General features: G+C 37.2%; 1 protein-coding gene across 1 annotated transcript in view; it reads left to right on the forward strand.

Annotated features, from left to right (window-relative positions):
* Positions 1-22,629, forward strand: part of Oar1 (octopamine receptor) — a 123,172-nt gene that overhangs the window by 25,487 nt on the left and 75,056 nt on the right. Inside the window, exon 2 of the mRNA XM_012691210.4 lies at positions 11,842-11,923. The gene's annotated coding sequence lies outside the window, so the exon portion shown is untranslated. The remainder of the gene's footprint in view (positions 1-11,841; positions 11,924-22,629) is intronic.

The raw sequence follows: 22,629 nt of genomic DNA on the forward strand, positions 1-22,629 counted from the left end.
ATTTACTACCAGACCTCATACCTGGAACTGCATTACTCATTTCCAATCGCAATCCTTTTTTAGGGATTATTTTTATCAAGTGTCGTTCTTTAAATGAGATTGTAATAGAACCTTCGGCTATAGACAGCATTGTGACTGTGCCCTCGTGTGCTTTCGTCCATGAACAAAAAAACAAAACGCTAATCGCCAATTGGGGACACACACCATTTTAGAAAGCTGCTGAATTCCATATTCGGTTTTGGTATCACTAGTCTGACGATTTATAGGTCGTAAACTAAACAATGGACAATTAGGGTCATGCAATTTGTATATTCAGTTTACTGTCCTTACAATGTACTCTGATTGGCTTTATATGGTCTTTTAGTATCGCCGTGGAATGTGAACATGGAGGCGGAATTAAGTGTATTACTCGGTTATGACACAACTGGGAAGCTTATTAAAAAGGTTTAGTAATTAAAGTTTCTATTGCCCGTAGTCACGGAAATATGGTGTTGTTGGAAACTTTGGACAAATGTAGTAAATTTACGAGATTACTATTAGGCACGGCGTGTAAGGAGTCAGCGAAATATGACCCAGCTTAAAGACCTCTGTGGCAATTACGTAATGCTCCACATGCGACCTCATGTTTTTTTTTTTTTTTTTTTTTATTGCCTTTGTAGGCAGACGGGCATACGGCCCACCTGATGGTGAGTGGTTACCGTCGCCCATGGACTTCAGCAATGCCAGGGGCAGAGCCAAGCCGCTGCCTACCGCTTAATACTCTCCACAAGCCTCGTTTGAAGAAGGACATGTCATAGCGCTCGGGAAACACCGCGGAGGGGAGCTCATTCCATAGCCGGATGGTACGTGGCAAAAAAGATCTCTGGAAACGCACTGTGGATGACCGCAGTGGCTCCAGGTAGTATGGATGAACTCTACTTGAGAAGGGGTGACTTTCAGGTGTGTTTCAAAAGGACCCTTGGCTGTTGAACATTCACCCGACGAATGAAAGTGACTTATGTATGTTCAAGAGAACTCATCTTTGGTCAACCGAAAGCAAGGAACGAATCTGATCAATAGTATGGTAGTAAGAGACCGTATTTGACTTTAGAATTTTGTTAAGGATACTAAAATTGCTTCTTTTTTTTATTGCTTAGATGGGTGGACGAGCTCACAGCCCACCTGGTGTTAAGTGGTTACTGGAGCCCATAGACATCCACAACGTAAATGCGCCACCCACCTTGAGAATAAGTTCTAAGATCTCAAGTATAGTTACAACGGCTGCCCCACCCTTCAAACCGAAACGCATTACTGCTTCACGGCAGAAATAGGCAGGGTGGTGGTACCTACCCGCGCGGACTCACAAGAGGTCCTACCAGCAGTACCAGTAAAAAAAAAAAATTGCTTGTGTATTTTCTATGTTAGTAAGTAGAATAGGTCCTAAAATTGTTTTTATCTTCTATCTCACATAGCCAAAACGAAACAAAAGTATTGTAATTTCGACTAAACGACCACGCCATATTTTAATCATCAAAATATCACTCAAATTTTCCACGGACGGCTATCGGACAAGAATATCTTGTATGGCAGCAATAAAAACATTTAATGGTAGGGGTTTTTTTGCCGAAATTAACCTGGTAACTTATCACAGGGATCATTAAGCCGTCAACTAAGAAATTATGAACGCCTGAATCCACACCATGGATGAAAGGAAAGGTTTTGTTGAGATTCATTTTCCTCTTTGATAACGGTGCTATTCAAATGGCATTTGGGCCTAGGAGATAATTTAAATCGTTTTATGAATTTCGTTGGGGAATAATTGAGTTGCTTATTTGTTTGTAATGATATTTTGGAGTGAATGTCTTCCAGTCAGCGGCCAGTATTACTCGGCAAACCGACTGCTTAAATGTTTGGAACTTTTATATATATTAATACTAGTGGTCCCCCGGTAGTCGAAATTCGACTATAATTAATTGAAATTACAAGTTTGTACACTATTATGATTCTATTGTCAAAGACTATTTATACTTCTATAATCACAGATTTCGCCAAGACTACACTTTAGATAAAGATTAATAAAGACAAACAATATTTAATATATTCTCAATTTGACCACAGAATTTATGCAATAAGAAAAGTTTGACAATAAACAATACGCATGCATATAATATATGCTAAACAATATGCAAAATAATCTGTATGCGTGTGTGTGTCAAATACATACATGTGTATTTTTTTTTTTAAATTATTTAATATATTTTTAAAGTATAATTTAAAAAAAACAACATTCTGCATTCCTTCGTGGGAAATTTCATACTCCTCCGTCCGCGCAATTTTCGTAAAGAGGGGTAAACATTTTTTGCTTCACGTATTAATATATTTTATGTTGAACCTTCGAACATCTCTCATTAATTTATTCAGAGGGCTTTAGAAGTCCAGCTTCAAACGAATGAAAATCAGAAAAGACAACAAAAAAAAAAAACTGTAATTAAAACAAAAAAAATTTTTACTTTAAAAACATAAAGAAAAACTACAAAAAAAAAAAAATATTACGTTTCACGTATCTACACAGCTTACGAGGGCTTGAGTTCTTATCAGTTAATTTTCCAATATACCCGATGCCTGTCAAATACATAACAAGCACAGGGAACAAAGGTAAGCGCTTTGAACTCAACGATAATGTAGATTTATCCTACGTAGTATTAGAAAACGTTGAATTAATTAACTAATGGATTTTGGTATTTGCGGTATCCGTGAAGAACCTCAATTCTTTGATGTCTTAGTGTTTATCGTTAAAATACAATTGTTTACAATTCATATTATAACATTTTAATCAAATACACTTCTTGCAAACGACATGTCGTATCTCATTATATTCGCTTTTCTGAACTTTTTGCTGTTATTTATTTAATCCATATTGGAAGAGTTTTTTAACCACAGTTGGACTAATCCTGATACTAATTATTAATTAATAGTCTTGGTTATTAATTTTAATTGGCAATGGTAGATGAAAATCCATTGCCCATCGTTGAAAGCCTCAATCCTTATCTAAAGTATGACATGTCAACGTGTCAATGTTAAAGCAGTCAATGATAATAGTTTTGATAATTACTGGTGGTGGTAGGACCTCTTGTGAGTCGCGTGGGTGGGTACCACCACCCTGCCTATTTCTGCCGTGAAGCAGTAATGCGTTTCGGTTTGAAGGGTGGGGCAGCCGTTGTAACTATATTGAGATCTTAAAAGAAAAATCAATTAGATCAATAATAAGTTACAGTACCCGAAGCGAAGCAAAGGCGGGTCGCAAGTATATTGTATATTTAAAACTGATATCTACGTAATATAATAATATCATTCTATTCAGATTTGAACATCTATAAGATTTTCTAAATCGAATATATCTTACGTAAACGGAAATACTGGCTACCGAAGGAGAGATTGCTCTTTTACAATTGGACGATCACGGTTTCATATTGTTCGGTCCATAGTTATATTCCGGTCCTCCTCCTCCTCCTCCTCCTCCTCGCGTCGTTTCCTCACTGCTGAGGGTCGTGACCATTATAATTCGACATGATTTTACTCCTTGTGATGTCCCGCCAGCGCCTCCGATCATCGGCCGCATGAAGGGCGTCGTGGAAGGTGGTTTTAGTCTTGATTTAAGTCTACTAGTTGCAAAAACCGATCAAAATTCCGTAAAAGTAATTTTAATTATATGGAAAACAATACAATACCTTAAATACTTAGTCTGGCCATAAATACTGTTACAAAGGAAAACAAAAAAAATTCTATGCCAAATAACATTTATTACTTTTACAGTGTGTTAGTTTATTAAATAAATATAAAACAATTTAAAGTATAAAAAGCTTGTTCGAAGTGGTCTCCATTGGCTGCAATACTGTCCTTTAAACGTTGAGGCCAGTTATCAATAGAAGCAATTTCAAAAATTTTCACTGCCAATCGTACTGATTGTTTTAGGGACTCCAAATTATCATGGCGTTTAGAGCAAGCCGTATTCTCTAAAACTGACCATAAATCATAATCCAGCGGATTAAGATCGGGACTAGACGACGGCCAGTCTTCAGCTCTGATGAAGTCCGAAACGTTCGTTTCCAACCAAGACTGCGTAGACCGAGCTTTATGACCTGGCGCCGAGTCTTGCTGGAAGGACCATTCTTGATTATTGAAGATGGTTCCTTCTCAAGAATGGTATCTTGATACACTTGTGCCGCTGTTTTGATACCTTTTTCACAAAAGTGTGGCCCAGTCACTCTTTCGTAGGTTATACCCCACCAAACCCTCACTGAAGTCGGATAGTGCCTACGTTGCACTCTGTCGACTAATTGGGAAGCTTCCTTAGACCTTTGAGCATAAATACGGTCATTTTGTTTGTTAAAATGTTGCTCAATTGTAAAAAAAATCTCATCCGTAAACAAAATTTTTCTATGACCTCCCTTTGCGTACCGCCTCAGTAGTTGTTTCGATTTTACCACCCTATTCTCTTTTAAATTATCAGTTAAGAAATGACCAGTACGTCTCTTATAGGCTGCAAGTCCTAAGTCATCTTTTAAAATACGCGACATGGTTTTAGGTGCTATCTTCATCTCCCGAGATAAAATATTTTGCTTTCGGACAGGATTTCTTTGAATTCTTTCCCTTACTGCTTTGACCACCTTTTTCGTACGAACACTACGTGGACGGCCAGATCTTTTTCTGTCACAAGCAGAGGAGATCTCATTGCACCTATTAATAGCCCGGTACACAAACATTTTACTAATACCAAGCGTATGGAGAGTTTTAAAAATTGCATTTGGTTTCATCCATACCTACTTTGTGTAATGCAATCGCAGCGATTTAGTTCTCTTTATTACCCCACTCCATTTTAATATCGCAAAATATTATATAATGTATTGGCGCCAAAATGAGAAAACTCAATGAGCAATCATATAAAAATGACAGATTTCAAATTCAAATGTAATATTTTGTTTATTTTTAATGGTAACAGTATTTATGGCCAGACTAAGTATATTATATTTATTGCTTAGATGGGTGGTAATAAAAAGGTTTTAAAATACATAAATAAATTTTGACGAATGAACTTAGGAGACCGCATTGTATTCTTAATTACCTAGCAGCGTAGTAGATCATGAATACTGAATGATTTGAGTGAAACCTTGACCTGACTTGTTCGAGTAAAAAGTTAATCGGAAACATTATGCGTTGAAATTAACTGAGATTTTCCTCGAGATCATTTCGAGGGATCCTCATAGTGAGTAACTTTAAAAATCTCTATGACACTAAGTGATTGTTTCATTTTTTATTTTTTTTTATAAATACATATTTACTAACAATCACGCCACGTTAACTGGTCCCGTACTAAGCTCGTAAAGAGCTTGTGTTGCAGGTACCAGATAACGGAAATAAAAGTATTTTTTTTACAATAAACATACATTTTAGTATATTTAATATACATCCATAACCCTGGAAAAGACATTTTATATTTATCACACAAATATAATTGAAAATGAAAGAATGAAAATATTTCAAATGGCTGCCTACCCTGCTCCTAATGAGTAGTCCAATCCCAAAATATTATTTTAGATTCCTTTGATTTATCATTTGTAAATAAAACAGCCATCAATAATAAGCGGCTATTCTAGTTGATCGAATAAAACATGTACACGTCAAGATAAATTCATCACTAAGCTGATACTTTGGCCGGCGCCTCCGAGTCTGGGAGCATTGAAACTTCAGCAATAACAATAGGCCGTGATCGGCAGTTATTTGTTTACTTGCGTATTGTTTTCTTGGACTGGATGAGCGAGCAAGTTTCTTCACGCCCATTCTGGTTGTGTGGGGTCGGTCTAAAATAGCATCGCCTCATCTCTTCTCAAGGGTTTCTTAAAAAGCAACAAACGGGTGTTCTCTGACTATTATACTCTTCTTCATCAACCCGTAATCACCCAATACTCAGTGTAGGTATTTTCAAATGCACTCCATTCTTTTCGGTCTCTTGCCATTCGTATCCATACCATACTAGCTATTTTTACCAGCAGGGATAGGGTGCGCAATACCGAAACCCCTGGTTTGACTGATATAGCCAAAGTAATCGCTCGGAGAAAGTGGAATCGGGTCGGCCACATATGCCGTCGCACTGACAATCAGTGAGCTAAATAAGCACTGGAGTGGAGACCTCGTACTGGATGTCATGACATGGGTAGACAACCAATGAAGTGGACTGAAGACCTGGTCAAAATATTGCGTGCGTGCATATTGCAGCCCCTTTACCCCTTTACGGTACCCTTGTGTACCACAATTGTGTTGTGAAGCAGTCATTCATTCCAATTTAAAGGGTGAGACTTGTGCCTCTAATTACCATTAGGTCTCACGACGAAACCCTTCTTAATTACGGTCATTTAGCCTGTATTATTTATTCTAATCTTTATGTGCGGTAGCTTGTTGAAACTTCAATGGATTTTTTGTAAGAACCTGACAAGCCATGTGCAGCGGGTATTTTTCATTTCCTAAAAGCTGTGTGATTTCTCAAATACCAAAAGTTGCATAATTCGTTAGTAATTTTTAACATTTTGGAAATCTAAAAATAAATTTTAATAAATTTGAATTAAAAATAGCGGAAGAAAAAATGATTTTATTGTAGAAAAAACGTGGGGTACACGGTATCAATATAATTAATATTTTGATAATATCCTGAAAAGCATCCCACGCTATTTTACAATAAAATAATTTTTTCTTACACTATCTTTAACTCAAATTTATTTTCTATTTTTTAGTTGGTTTTTCTGTAAAAGCGTATTTTGTTAGTTTATTTAAACTATTATTTTTCATTTTTTAGTTGAATTTAAATTTTTCAATTATTTTTGTTCAAATACCAAATTTCAAGGTTATCCGATGTTTTGAAGGAGGTCAAAATCGTGTTCAAAAATTCCGTTACAAACATACATAGGTACATACGTCTGAAGCCAATAAAAGCGTATTAATAAAATTAGACAGCATAACATTCTTCACATCTTTCAGAGTCCAGTCTGAATTGGCACTAAGATGCCGTCGCTCACTACGGATCACATCAGCTTAAAATGTAGCTCAAACAAGAGAGTTAAGTTAAACAACAACAAAATACAAATTTATTTCCAAATCATTGAACAGACTTGTTTCGTAGATGCAGACCCAGGCGGAACTATCGCAGACTTGTACGTATTGCAGCTAAATTGGATTAGGCAAGTTTGTTTCGACTTTGGATTGTTAGTGCCTGTACTCTTGCTGCAATTCCAGACAGAATATGTATCTAAACTTGGTCGGATGTGATTTATTCATGTACATACATAGAAAACAACAATTTCAAGCTTTCGTTCCCTTAAGAAATATCTTCCGACGAAGCCGCGTGGCAAGAGCGAGAATATTGTTATTAAAATCATGAGCGTATGATAGAACGCCACAATGATATATTATATTAAACATGTTCATCAAACTAAAGTTATACATATAATGCTACTACAATAATGTTCTAACACGTAGGTGTATTTTTATTGCTTTAAACTGGTTATATTTTTTCTAGTGTTAGGACCTCTTGTGGGGCCACCGCGCGGCTAATGCGTTTCGGTTTGAAGGGTGGGGCAGCCGTTGTTACTATACTTGAGATCTTAGAACATGTATCTCAAGGTGGGTGGCGCATTTACCTACGTTGTAGATGTCTATGGGCTCCAGTAACCACTTAACATCCGGTGGGCTGTGAGCTCGTCCACCCATCTCAGCATTAAAAAAAACAATATAAAAAAACTGGTTGTATGTTCTCAACATGGAGGATAGAAGTGAGGACGAACATCTGATTGATTAAAAAGTTTCCGCTAAAGCCAATTAAAGTGGAACCATAATAGCAAGTGGGGAGATTTATAACACAGCGCGATAAACTATTAGAGTAGGATATTAAATTAAGAAGGAAATTAACGATTTCAACTTAAGTAGTATTTAGAGGTTATCCAGATATCGATAGGAAGATCAGTTTGGGTGGTGCTGTTCTAAGTCGACAACAATTACGTTACGACAGTGTTGCCTTGGTCATCAACTGGCAACAAAAGCATTCGATATATCGGAAGCTATAAATGAAATAGTATAATAAACGTGCGATTAAATCGTAACAGTAGCAAATCCAGTTGTATCGGTAGATAATTCGTGATATAAGATTGATTAATGAATGTTTTCAATAGGCAATAAATGTAACTGATAAACGAGCTGTTTGGCAAACGCTAGTGGTACGATGCCAAATCCGAAACGTATCTCAAGCGATATTAATGCACATAGCCTAAAACGTCAGAAAATTGTTTTAAACAGAATACTTATGTGGGACAAAATTTTAATCGTAAAGTTTCAAGGCTATATCCCGGCCCGTCGACCAAGGGAATCGGTGGTCGTGTTGCCAGCGGCCGCCGGTCCGGCATCTGGGGGACGGCAGGATGGATGTAATATGCTGTAATATGTCGTCTCAATAGCCCCGACTGGGCTCCTGTTCGGTCCGGGGTAGGGCGCCGGCTGTAATCACCAGGAGTTTTTAGTGAGGTTCAACTTCCCAAAAACCCCACCCGCCGTGTAGGTTGGGATCCGGTGATTATCTCCTGAGGAAAAGTTTAATATATAGATTTTGAAGTCGTCGTGGCCTAACGGATAAGACGTCCGGTGTATTCGTGCTGAGCGATGCGTCGATGTTCGAATCTTAGGCGGGTAATAATAAATTAATTTTCTAATAAAATACGTACTCAACAAATGTTTACGATTGACTTCCACGGTTAAGAAACACATCGTGTAATAAAAATGAAACCCGCAAAATAATAATTTGCGTAATTACTGGTGGCAGGACCTCCTGTGAGTCCTCGTGGATGGGTACCACCACCCTGCCTATTTCTGCCGTGAAGCAGTAATGCGTTTCAGTTTGTAACTATATTTGAGACCTTAGAACTTATATCTCAAGGTGGGTGGCGTATTTACGTTGTGGATGTCTATGGGCTCCAGTAACCACTTAACATCAGGTGGGCTGTGAGCTCGACCACCCATCTAAGCAATAAAAAATAAAAAGATTCACAGCTTATTTGAGTTCTGTTTTTGGAGCCCAAACATTTCTCTGTTATTGTAATATATCTTACCCATTATTTAAGTCAAACGCAGCAGAACACTGGGACACGTGTGGACCCATAATGCGCCAATAAAATCGACTTTTTTTATTTTTTTTTATTGCCTAGATGTGCGGACGAGCTCACAGCCCACCCGGTGTTAAGTGGTTACTGGAACCCATAGACATCTACAACGTAAATGCGCCACACACCTTGAGATAGAAGTTCTAAGGTCTCAGTACAGTTACAACGGCTGCCCCACCCTTCAGACCGAAACGCATTACTGCTTCACGGCAGAAATAGGCGGGGCGGTGGTACCTACCCGTGCGGACTCACAAGAGGTCCTACCACCAGTAATTACGCAAATTATAATTTTGCAGGTTTTGATTTTTATTACACGATGTTATTCCTTCACTTTAACATAATGTTACAAGGGTAGCTTTTGTGGCAAACAAATGAACCTTGAACATTCTCTGCGCGCGATCGAATTAAGCGGGACTGTCTTATTTTTTGTCTCAGCCTCTAATAATATTAGGAGAATTTATTTACGGGCTCCATAAGGCACTCGGGGATAATTCTTTGTGTATCCTTGACTTTTGTTAGGTATTTTTGTTCTCTGTCGTCGCTTGTTTAATATTCGACGTTAAAGCGGTACATTGACAATATGAGGTTCATCATTTTACAAGCTGAAATCCAAATCGAATTCTCTTAAGTGCCTATTAAAGCAAAATAGGTGATCATGATAACGTGACACATACCTTGGACTGTGTGCTCGAATTTTCAATTCATAATTGCATTAAGGTAATAAAAATTACTAGAGGTCCCTGCGTAGTAGAAATTCGACTATAATTAATTAGAATTGTAAGTTTGTACACTATTATGAATTTATTTTATACTTCTATAATCACAAATTTCGCCAAGACTACACTATAAAAAATCTTAACAAAGACAAACAATATTTAATTTAATCTCAATTTGACAACCGACGTCAAGAACATAAGTTTGACAATAAATAGTATGCTTGCGTGTGTGCGTGAAATACATGGTATGTAGTGTGTGTAATGTTTTCTTTATTGATTTTATGTATCTTTTATGCATTATTTAAAACAAATATTAGCATTGTGCACTTCTCTATATTCTCTATAAGTGTGGAAAATTTCATACTCCCCCGTCCGCGCCATTTTCGTAAAAAGGGATACGAAGTTTTTGCTTCACGTATTAATATATAGATTTGATTTTAATGTGTCTCCCGTTGATTAATATTTCATTGTCAATAGATAACCCAACTGAGTTACCTATTAAATTAGCATCTGGCGCTATGTTTGCATCTACCAACACACACAATACCACACATACGCATACACACACCCATACAAAAACACACACACACACATAGACTTCGAAACGTGAATATTGTTATCCAATTTGAGACAGAAGTCAAGAGACAAGAACATGTATTTTACAGTATATTAAGATACTAACCTATGCGGAATTAAAGTAACAACTGTCTTTTTGTGTGTTCAAAGAATCGTGAACAATTGGATTAATCCTCCAATCATCTACTGTATATACAAATCGTTATGTTCTTGGCTTCAAATATGGCTTCCTATCGGGCAGGATGAAAGTCGCCCTCTAGGCTTACACGGTTAATTAACTTCGGGAAAGGGAGGACATAATACATAGTCATAAGTACTGGTGTTGACATTCTTAAAGACTGTTCATAGTTTGATGTAAACACGTAATTACGCAAATTATAATTTTGCGGGTTTGATTTTTATTACACAATGTTATTCCTTTACCGTGGAAGTCAATCGTAAACTTTTGTTAAGAACGTATTTCATTAGAAAAAATCCTAGATGAATTAAAATGAATGTCTGACTGACGGACTCGGTGGAGCAGTAGTTAGCGGCCCTAACTGTTGCGCCGAGGGTCGTGAGTTCGATTCCCACATCGGGAAAACATAGTGTGATAGACAAGTTTGTTTACTGATTGTCTGGGTGTTTATTATCTACATACGTACATATTAAAAAATATATAAGTATCAATCTCTGGTACCCATAACACATCATCATCATCATCTTAGGCCTTACAGCCCAGGGTGGGCCTTAGCCTGGTCCAGTATGTCTCTCCAGACTGCACTGTTCAGGGCTTTCTCCTTCCAGTTCTTGACGCCGATATTTTTGAGGTCGCGCTCCACGCCATCCAACCATCGGAGTTTGGGTGTGCCACGACTTCTGCGGCCCTCTGGTTTGCCATAGAGCAATTGTCTCGGCATTCTGGTACTCTCCATTCGAACCACATGTCCTGCCCATCGTAAGCGTCCAATCTTAACAGGGAATCATAAATTAGGGCCAGATGACCGTGCGTATATTGTTCCCAGTTATTATTAGCATTATTATTCTTATTAAAATGAAAGGCCGAATCGCTAAGTTGGGACGAAAACATGGTACTCTTATGATGCTCAATATATTCGTCTAGGCTTTGAGAGTTATAATTGGACTTCTTAGTGTAAAAATTACATTATCTTCTACTTTATATTACCGTAACAATTGCACTGCACGTGTTGGATTTTCAGTCCTTTCTACACTTTTCATTCAGTTCCTCCTAAGTTTTAAGGCTAGTCCTAGGCTTTCACTTGCTAGAGGAAAATCTTTTGTAGTTTCAAAATGTACGGCTTCAGAGGCAAAAACCTGAACTGTTCAAGTCATAAAGCGTTTTTTTTTTACGTATCATGTTTTATTTATTACAGAATCCTCAACATCTCTCTACGGTGTGAATAAATTAAGAAAATCTTGACAAACAATAAGGATTCCTTTGTGCATGAGATTAAAGTGAGTACTTTTCGTTTTATTAATTTCGATAAGGTTATGTTTCTTAAGATAAGGTTCTTCTATCTAAAATCCAGGAATCGACAATTTAAAAGGACATATCAGATTCATCAGACAATAACGGCCGTCTGGTGTAGTGGTAAGTGACATGGTCAGTACACAAGGGGGTCGCGGGTTCGAATCCCGCCACGGGGAGATATTTGTATGATAAATATAAATGTATTTTCCAGGGTTATAGATGTATATTAAAATATTAAATATATGTATAATAAAAATCTTACATTTATTTCCGTTATCTGGTTCCTGTAATACAAGTTCTTTATGAACTTAGCACGGGACTAGTAAACGTGGAGAGCTTAAAAAAAAAAAAATTAAAAGGACTCATCGGATTTGTCCATTTAATTTCATCTCTTGTATTATTATGAGTAATTATGAAAAATTCAGAATAATTTTTTTTGTGCTTGAAATTTAATATTTCGACAAACAATTTCTTTCGTTTATATTGGTAGGTGAAAGGTATATATTATACGCTTTAAGCTCATCAAATATTTTGGACACATTCTGCACAGGCAACAAATTAGATATTCGCAATTTAGAATACTATTGTCATATTTTATGCAATACGCACTACCACGATACACATTTAACGCGCAGAAATTCGTGTTTACCTAGTAAACAAACATTACTAAGCATTGAAACTACCACTTATCGATTATTAATAGACCATTGATATTATATTCATATCGATTCATTTGGAGATGTACAAAAGCAAAATAATGGATTCTCCTTCGAAATAGAATAAAGCGTTATCGAGCGGTTAACCAAAGATTAGGCGTGCCAAGAGCTCTGGGCATTACGCCAGGTTTTTCATTAGGACTGAGGGTATTGGCAGCGAATTGATTTGCGTGTTTCGAAAAAATGTGGATTCTCAAAAAAAAAATGCGTTTGTTTGTCGAATCACTGAAGCCTTTCAGTCCATTTTCAAAGTTCAAGGTCGACTGGCACTGTAAATAATAGTTCAATCCAGACAATAAAACTTACCTAATCAATATTCCGGTATTGTCTACTTAATAGACAGATGTGCTATCGGCCCACTTAATGTCTATGCTTACTGTCGTTCATAGACATCGGGACTGTGAGGGGTACAACCGCTACCTCGCTTTTAATGCTTACGAGGGTGGACGAGATCACGGCATGAGACATGATTTTTAAGTCTTCATTTTACAATACGACTGTCCCATCAATCAAACCAAAACGAGCTTTACTTTGGGCCAGGTTAGTCAGATTGTCTTCATCTCCGCTTCCATAGTGCGCCATTAGGGCTGCTTAGGACAGCCTAATTTCCAATTGCTCTGGGATGTCCATTCCAAGGCTTGCATCGGGATGTACGAGTATATAAGCTCTCTTTTGAGAGTATGGCCTATTCATATCCATTTGTAACGCACGATCTGCTTGTGCACTACAAGCAGTAATTACGTTAATTATTTTTCCTGGTTTGATTTTTTTACAAGAATCTAACGGCGAATACTCTCTTCAAATCTAGTTTTAAGAAAAATTATCATAACGCTCAGACATTAGCGTGCAGTTCGTTCCAGAGCTAAATAGTAGCATGATAGTATGACAAATATTATGACTTGAAATGCATAGTGAACGTCAGCGAGTGACACGTACGAATGAACAAACAAATATCTTGCCTATTTTTGTTGCGAGTCATTAAAACATACGAGTTCGAAAGTCCTACTTATCCAAAAATATCCTACTGATGTTTTGACCTCATATATCTCAAAGTTGATTCACGTTTTAGGGCGTCGATGATTGCGCGTCACATTAAGAGTGCCGTGTGATTTTCCACCCAACTCATCATCATTCTCCTGCCCTTCTCCTGCTCCTTTCAGTCAACTGGGGTCGGCGCAACATATTTTCTCCTTCCATACTCCTCTATCATATACCATTTGTTACAAATATCGTCTTTCACGCAATCCATCCATTTCTTCTTAGGTCTACCTCTTCCTTTATATCCTTCCACATTCATAGTTAAAACTATCTTACCAACCACATTTTCATTTCGTCTCATCACATATCCATACCATCCTAAGCGTGTGCTTCTCTGTCACAGGTGTCGCTTTCAGGCTTCCTCTAACATATTCATTCCGTATTCTATCCATTCTCGTTAGTCCACACATCCATCGCAATATTCGCATCTCTGCTGCATGCAATCGCCTTTCATCCTGATTTTCGGCCCAACTGAATGAAACAAAACCGTGATGTGCTCTTTTGCCCAACAATAACAGTAATAAAAGTTGACCCTGTAAGATCAGATTAGCAGTCGAAAGTAATGTACCTCAACAAAATGAAATATCTAAATACATTAACGTAATGTAGCCTTATAGGAAATCTGTTGACACAAAGCCTCTATCGGGTCCCATCCGATCACTCAACTAAAACCTTTATAGAGGACGTAAAGAGGTTCATGGTAAATTGATCTGGTTAATATATTTTTATCTTTATATAATACCAGCATAATCGTATTACCACAAATACGCGACTTACTTATTTATTATACAATGTACGTGTTTTAAATTGCTAAAGTCTGTCTGCTGTTAATTAAATATTGGACCAATGAAATTTGTATTAAAAGGTCGACGTTAGAATAACATTGGAACAACGGTAATTCGATCAGTTCGAGTGAATTCAAAGATAATATATAATTTTCTAGTATAAATCCGATCAAAGTAATAATTTGTATGCCGATTTGAAGTTAAAGTCTAGACTCTGTTCAACGATTTTTCATACCCTGCAGTCAATAGTCGCTATTAAGCCAATTCTCTGGATTGTAGGGTATACGAGAAAAAATAAAAAATAAAACAGATTAGAGTCCATGAAACTACCTCATCCATCATCCAAGGATGTTCAACTGAACAATAAACCTAATATTATCCAGCCGTAACTCTTCGAAATGTTCTCCGCGTATGGCGCATAGTATTTATACTAGACCGTGCAAGCTATCGGAAACTCGTAAAAAGATGTAGCATAACATTCAAACCTTGCAAAAACCATGTCCTCTCGGTCCTAAAGTGAGCTTTAGATTATAATTAGATAAACAGCCCTATTTTTTCGAACAATTTGTGTCGATTATTGATAAGGAAAGTCTACGTGTATCCTTATTTTTTTTAATTGAAAATATTCTCTTTGCTTGCCATTACTAAAAGTCAGCATTCAAATGTTCAAGCCGATTCTTGTTCAACCTTGAACAGCTATTTTCCAAACTTATTGCCAGTCCCTTTTCTGATATTTCGGTGCCATTTCATTCCCCTCTAAATATTGGTAACTATCTTGCCCATGAAGATCGCTTTTAACAATTGCTCTAAAATTATAGATGTTGAAATAATCAAGACAATCTTTAGAGGTGGAGCTATGTGATGGATCGCGACACGGAGAAAAAGTAATTAGAAAATAACGCAAAAGATTCTCAGGATTGAGGTGTCCGGTAACTAATAAATTCTAAATATCAAAATACAAGTGTTGAATTAAAACTCAAACACAAGCTCGGTAAAATATGGCGGACTATTTAATTTGTTCTCAGTGATTTTTGTAGTCAGAAATAGCTCAACAATCTAATTATAGTTAATAACATTAACTTCGAAACAATTTCCATAACAGATGTTCTATTTCAACATTAATTTGCAATTTAGGCAATGGCTAACCTACGTTTTGACTGAAATGAAATTATCATAAATAATTTTGGTAGTGCGTTTTGAATTTGTAGGTATTCAGTATACGAATATGTTTATTTGGATCATTGGCATCGGATCATTATATAATGTATTCGTTGTTAACAGCCATAATTATCTTATTTTAAAAGTTCTAAAAGGTGGTAGGACCAGGTGGTCTCACTGGTGGTAGGACCTCTTGGGAGTCCGCACGGGTAGGTACCACCACCCCGCCTATTTCCGCCGTGAAGCAGTAATGCGTTTCGGTTCGAAGGATGGGATAGCCGTTGTAACTATACTGAGACCTTAGAACTTATATCTCGAGGTGGGTGGCGCATTTACGTTGTAGATGTCTATGGGCTCCAGTAACCACTTAACATCAGGCTGTGAGCTCGTCCTTCCATGTAAGCAATAAAAAAAAGGTGTTTCAGTAAAATTTCAAGAGACAGAGAGTGTTTCACGAAAAGTAATTGAATCTTGAAGACATTCACAGTTCATCTTCATAATCGTGTTTTAGGAATTTAATTAAGCGAGTCATAAATTGGGATAGTCGGTGGGTTCAGAGTGCAATGCCTTTTTTTCATGCAATTAGGGTATTTTGCAAGTGAACAAGCAAGCTGACAATAAAAATGCGGATAACACTACTGCTGGTCATCATCATCATTATCCTGCCCTTCTCCCAGTCACCTGGGGTCGGCGTACCATATTTTCCCCCTCCATATTCCTCTATCACATACCATTTCTTCGCTCACTCCCCTCTTACACATATCGTCTTTCAAACAATCTATCTATTTCTTCTTAGGTCTATCTCTTCCTCTATATCCTTCCACATTCATAACACTAATAACACTACTGCTGGTAGGAGAGATAATTTAAACTGAACGATAAATAAGCCTAGTGTATCTGTTATGGCATGACCTCTGGCTTTGAATTCGGTAAAGTAATCGAAATTCGTGTAAATATATAAGATGCGATACATACTATTGTGATTCGTTTCACGATAACGAAATTGAATAAGCTCCACAAAAAAATAAACCTGATTAGATTCGAAGAGGAATAATCAATGCTGTATTAAATAGATAGATAGATAGATCAGAAGCTGTACAATATAATCGTGGCATAGATTGGCCCTTTCAAATGTAATCCACTTAAGTGATGTCGAATAATCCTGTGATCATTATTGGCGATGTTGTCAGATGGGCGATTGATAACCAATGCCACTTTAGGATCACCGTACACTAAAGCTTTGTTCATTTTCAAAATTAACTTACCAACCTGTATAATTGGATTATGTTCATAGAACACCCTAATTTTATTGGCTATCTGATTATGCTTCAATGACATATTATGCCTCAGCTGTTTTGCTGTCTCCGTCTTTTACATAATCTGTTTCGCATCTATCCATTTTGACCTGAGGCAGCAAATATGACACATTGTATTTCATTCAATATTCAATAATTTCATATAATTATTGGTGTACGAACGAGTAAGATAGACAGTGGAACTTGGATGCTATATTTTTTAAAAGTGTTTATTTTTCATAAATTTTAAAACAACATTTGAAATGTTAGTCGCGCCTCTTATTCCCTCTAACTATTTACTGATAACCTAAGGGGCTCTTGAAGCAAGACTTGGACAAGTAGGTGAGCTCACAGGTTCAACTTGAGAGATTTACTAACATGAGCCCTAGAAAGAACTTTGCTTAAATGTACTACCAAAACGGAATCGAGACCCTTTGAGAAGATCCGCCGAGTAATTCAGTGGATTAGTTTGGCCCACCAGATTAACGTAGAGTTAGATAGGGACTAGTTAAATAGGGACATTAAATTAGCTTATTAAAATTAAAATTGAAAGGGACTGATTAGTATTTATAGTAGTTACTAATAGGTTAAGTGTATTCAAACCCTAAAAAATTAACAGATTGAATATAATTCGGTCCACATTCTGTAATGAAGTTGATGAGTTGATTGGCACGAAATGCTATTTGCATCTGTCAATGTGCATTATTTACTTTACGAGTTGTGGCCGACAATATTTTCTGCGGTCATACTAATAATTCGCGACGATTACTGACGCTTTGGGTTCTGATTATTGAAAATCACTAAGTGGGTCGATGGTATTGACGTATTTCTTATTATCTTTTCTGAAATCTGGCAACAGATTAATAATAAAAAAAACCCTTCGTTAAGATTTCGATTTTAACGGAAACATCATATTCAGACCCGCTGGTACAGTCAGAGTAACTGGCGATCAGACATACGAGACAGTCAATGGACAGAAATTGATCGATTTTGAAGAAATTTGGTATGGAAATAGTTTGATATCTATGAAAGAATATTGGCTACCATTCATCCTACTACCGAGCACGGATACGCCCACGCGATATAAAGTATTGACCACGTGGGCGGACTGTGGGCGGGAAGCTAGTAATGAATAAGTACTGAACATGAAATCTGGCGTACACTTGTGAACAAAAGAATGGAACAAACCAAATTAAAATGTGAGTTTGAAAAATCAAGTCCCAATATATTTTATTGAATATTTCGGAGTGCTTCATTCTATAAATATCTTATTAGATACGAAATCGTTGAGTTTGGAGAGTTAAAAACAAGTACTATACGACGATCAGAAACATATCGACGCTTGAAAGGCAAACATTACTAAGCGACAATAACTGCTTTATACATAAACGATAGGCAATAACCATATTCGATGCGCAAAAAAGATATATTTCTAGGTCTATTAAAATAATTTCAATCCTACAGTTAGATTCGTTAAAATAGTATTTTTTTCAGGTATTTCAACTTTAAATTAGTCTACTGTAAAGTTCACGCATTGTCGCTTAGTCACGTTTGCCTTTCAAGCGTCGATATCTTAATGAAAGGCTTTCTCGTTGGAACTCAAAAGCGTTTCTTTTTAATGAAATCGTAAATGCTACCACAGTAATTAGCATACAATACACTATATTTATGTATGATACTTAATGACGAATACGATATCGATTAAGTGTTAGTAATGGTCTCGAACACGAAAATGTCAGAGCTCATTAGTAGAGTGATGCGGCGTATTTCTGACAACTATAGTGATTGTGGTGGCAGTAATTAGACAATTAATAAGTTTTTTTTTTTGTTGATTGACGTTTAGAGTCGAATTTGTAGTAGGTACGTCGTTTCGCGACAGGAATGCGCAGGATTGTAATACCTACCCATACTAATAACTATAGAAATAGTTTTTGGAGGAAACGATAAAAGAAAGATCTTCTAACGAGCGAGCTAAGTTAGTCGGTAGACCGATAGTAGGGATCTTATTGTTCGGAACTTGGATATATGTAAACTTATCTGAAAAATGTACTTAGCGCGATTCAGGGATCTGTGGTTAAATGTTTACTGTTCTATATAATAGATATGTATGTAATAGTCGTCGTGGCCTAAATGATAAGACGTCCGGTGCATTCGTGTTGAGCGATGCACCAGTGTTCGAATCTCAGGCGGGTACCAATTTTTCTAATGAAATACGTACTTAACAACTGTTCACGATTGACTTCCACGGTGAAGGAATAAAATCGTGTAATAAAAATCAAACCCGCAAAATTATGATTTGCGTAATTACTGGTGGTAGGACTTCTTGTGAGTCCGCACGGGTAGGTACCACCACCCTGCCTATTTCTGCCGTGAAGCAGTAATGCGTTTCGGTTTGAGGGGCGGGGCAGCCGTTGTAACTATACTGTGATGTTAGAACTTATATCTCAAGGTGGGTGGCGCATTTACGTTATAGATGTCTATGGGCTCCAGTAACCACTTAACACCAGGTGGGCTGTGAGCTCGTTCACCCATCTAAGCAATAAAAAAAAGAGACCGCTAATTTACTTCGATTCGGATGCTTAATGAATTTGCTATCAAATCAACCAAGCATTAGGTTCTATCGAGCCTGATGGACGGTCTGCCTTATTTGACATCCGAAAAATCTCACTCGTTTATGATAATGTTACTTCATTTGTTACGCATCCTTTTGTTAGTTCTACGTAAGAATTTATAACACCTACTAAAATATGTATAAAATAAAGTGATTGTTTACTGGTGTAGGACTAGGTTACTAGGTGTAGGTAGGAGGATATTTATTTGAATTGTATTTTTTTGACTTGTTTTTTTGTATACTGTAAATATGTTTTCTTGTTTAAAAAAAAAAGAAGAAAATAGTTGAGAAAATACAAAAAAAAAAAAAGCCCGCTGTTTTTGTTTCGCCGGTTCTTCTCAGGACTGTGGCTTTTTTGGAACCGGTGGTAGAGTTAACATTTTCTTTTACATTTTGACATTCAACAAGTGTGTTTTTGATGACATCCAAGTTGAAATAAATGATTTTGAATTTGAATTTGAATTTGGACTTCTTCTGAGTCCGCTCGGGTAGTTACCACCGTCTTGCCTATTTCTACCGACAACAGTGATGTGTTTTTAAAGCAGTTGTACTGTAAAAATAAGGTTTTAGAGTTCATACCTCAAGTTGGGTGGCGGCAGTTACGTTTTTGATATTAATAATAATTGGGACCGGTAACTATTTATCACCCAGAGGGCTGTGAGCTTGTCTATTCAATCTATTCAATAAATAAATAATACATTATAAATACATAAATAATTATAGTTTTGAAGTCATCGTGGCCTAAAGGATAAGACGTCCGGTGCATTCGTATGTAGCGATGCAACGGGGTTCGAATCCCGCAGGCGGGTACAAATTTTTCTAATGAAATACGTACTCAACAAATGTTCACGATTGACTTCCACGGTGAATAACATCGTGTAATAAAATCAAACCAACAAAATTATAATTTGCGTAATTACTGGTGGTAGGACGCCTTGTGGATCCGCACGGGTAGGTACCACCACCCTGTCTATTTCTGCCGTAAAGCAGTAATGCATTTCAGTTTGAAGGGTAGGGCAGCCGTTGAAATTATTCTGAGACCTTATAATTTATTTATATTGAAGATGTCTATGGGCTCCAGTAATTACTTTTTTTTATTGCTTAGATGAGTGAATGAGCTCACAGCCCACCTGGTGTTAAGTGGTTACTGGAGCCCATAGATATTCACAGCGTAAATGCGCCACCCACCTTGAGATACAAGTTCTAAGGTCTCAAGTATAGTTACAACGGCTGCCCCACCCTTCACGCATTACTGCTTCACGGCAGAAATAGGCAGGGTGGTGGTACCCACCTGCGCGGACTCACAAGAGGTCCTACCACCAGTAAGAAACCCACTTAACACCAGATGGGCTGTGAGCTCATCCATTCATCTAGGCCATAAAAAAGTAGGTTTTTTTTTGTAAGTCCAGCGTTTTAGCAGCGAAGGTATTTTTAATTTGTAGTATAAATGTCTCTTGCGGTTAGGTCACATCACGAAATTGATTTCCGCGAACAGACTATCGGAGTCAGGTGTGTACAATGGATTTGTATAATGTTTCGATATAATTAAGTAAGGGGCGGGTCGCCGTACGAGATATTATTTACATTTCACCCGAGCTTACACCCCTGTGGATATTCAGTGTTAAGATTCTGAAGGTGATTTTCTTTTTTCAATTTCTTTTTACGACTTATCAACGATACGTAGTTTATTGTTTTTTTTTTAATTCTTTATTAGAGCCATGCACCTATTAGGTTAAGTCGGCGTAGTATTTATTGTTTTTAGAAATTTAAAACGCATTTTAACAAAAATGTAGATCTTTTCTTCAACCCGTGTCCACCCAATGCTGAGTGTAGGTCTCTTCGAATGCACCCGATTCTCTTCGGTCTCTTGCCTTTCTGATCCAGTCACTACCAACCATTTTGACCAGGTCATCGTTCCACCTGTCTGCTCATGTTACGACGTCCAGTACGAGGTCTCCACTCCACTACTTTTGTGCCCCACTGATTGTCAGTGCGAAGGTATCATCATCATCAGCCTGCGGCAGTCCACTGCTGGACATAGGCCTCTCCCAAAGCTCACCACTGAACCCGATCTTCGGTTCTACGCATCCAGTCATTTCCAGCTGCCTTGCGCAGGTCGTCGCTCCATCTAGCAGGGGGCGTCCTACACTACGTTTGCCGTTTCGCGGTCTCCTCTCCAGAACACGCTGGGGTCAACGGTTATCGGTTCTGCGACATATGTGATTAGCCCACTGCCACTTCAGCTTACTAACTCTGCGAGCTATATCGATCACCTTGGTTTTTGCCCGAATGACTTCATTACGTATTCGGTCTCGAAATGTCAACATGAATTATTGCCGAAAACAGTCAATTTCTAATCAAATTGACCGATATATCGAGTGCTAAAACGACCTCAATTTAACAACCTGTTAAAAACTTTTTTGTATTCTAATCTGAGCCTTATTGTAATCGTGCTGGCATTTTTAGATTCACGAACTTCATTTTTCGCCGTATTCAGAAACAGTCCCAACGCTACACATTACAAAGTTTTAGGTAAACATAATATGTTGGTCACTGGGGATAATGAGGGTAATTAGACGCCAGTCAATGGCCGAACGCCGAGTTTTCGTACCAAGCAAAGCCGATTTTCAATTTACTAGTGGTCCCGCAGTAGTCGAAATTAGACTATGATTAATTGGAATTATAAGTTTGCACATTATTATACTTCTATAATCACAGATTTCGCCAAGACTGCATTTAAGAGAAACAATATTAATCTATTCTCAATTTGACCACAGACTTTAAGCAATAACAAATGTTTGACAATAAATAAACAGTAGGTATATGTGTTTTGTCAAATACATAGTAGCGTGTATGTAATGTTTTTTTTATTGATTTAAAGTATTTTTAGGCACAATTAAAAAAAAAATTAGCATTCTGCAATCCTTCTCTATATACTCTGTAAGTGTAGGAAATTTCATACCTACTTCTCCGTCCGCGCAATTTTGGTAAAAAGGGGTTCGAAGTTTTTGCTTCACGTATTAATATATAGATATTATATAGGGCTAAATTTGTTTTTATTGATTAGTGAATATCGCGATGAAATAA

This window comes from Bombyx mori, chromosome 26 (assembly GCF_030269925.1).
Source record: "Bombyx mori chromosome 26, ASM3026992v2".
Lineage (NCBI taxonomy): Eukaryota > Metazoa > Arthropoda > Insecta > Lepidoptera > Bombycidae > Bombyx > Bombyx mori.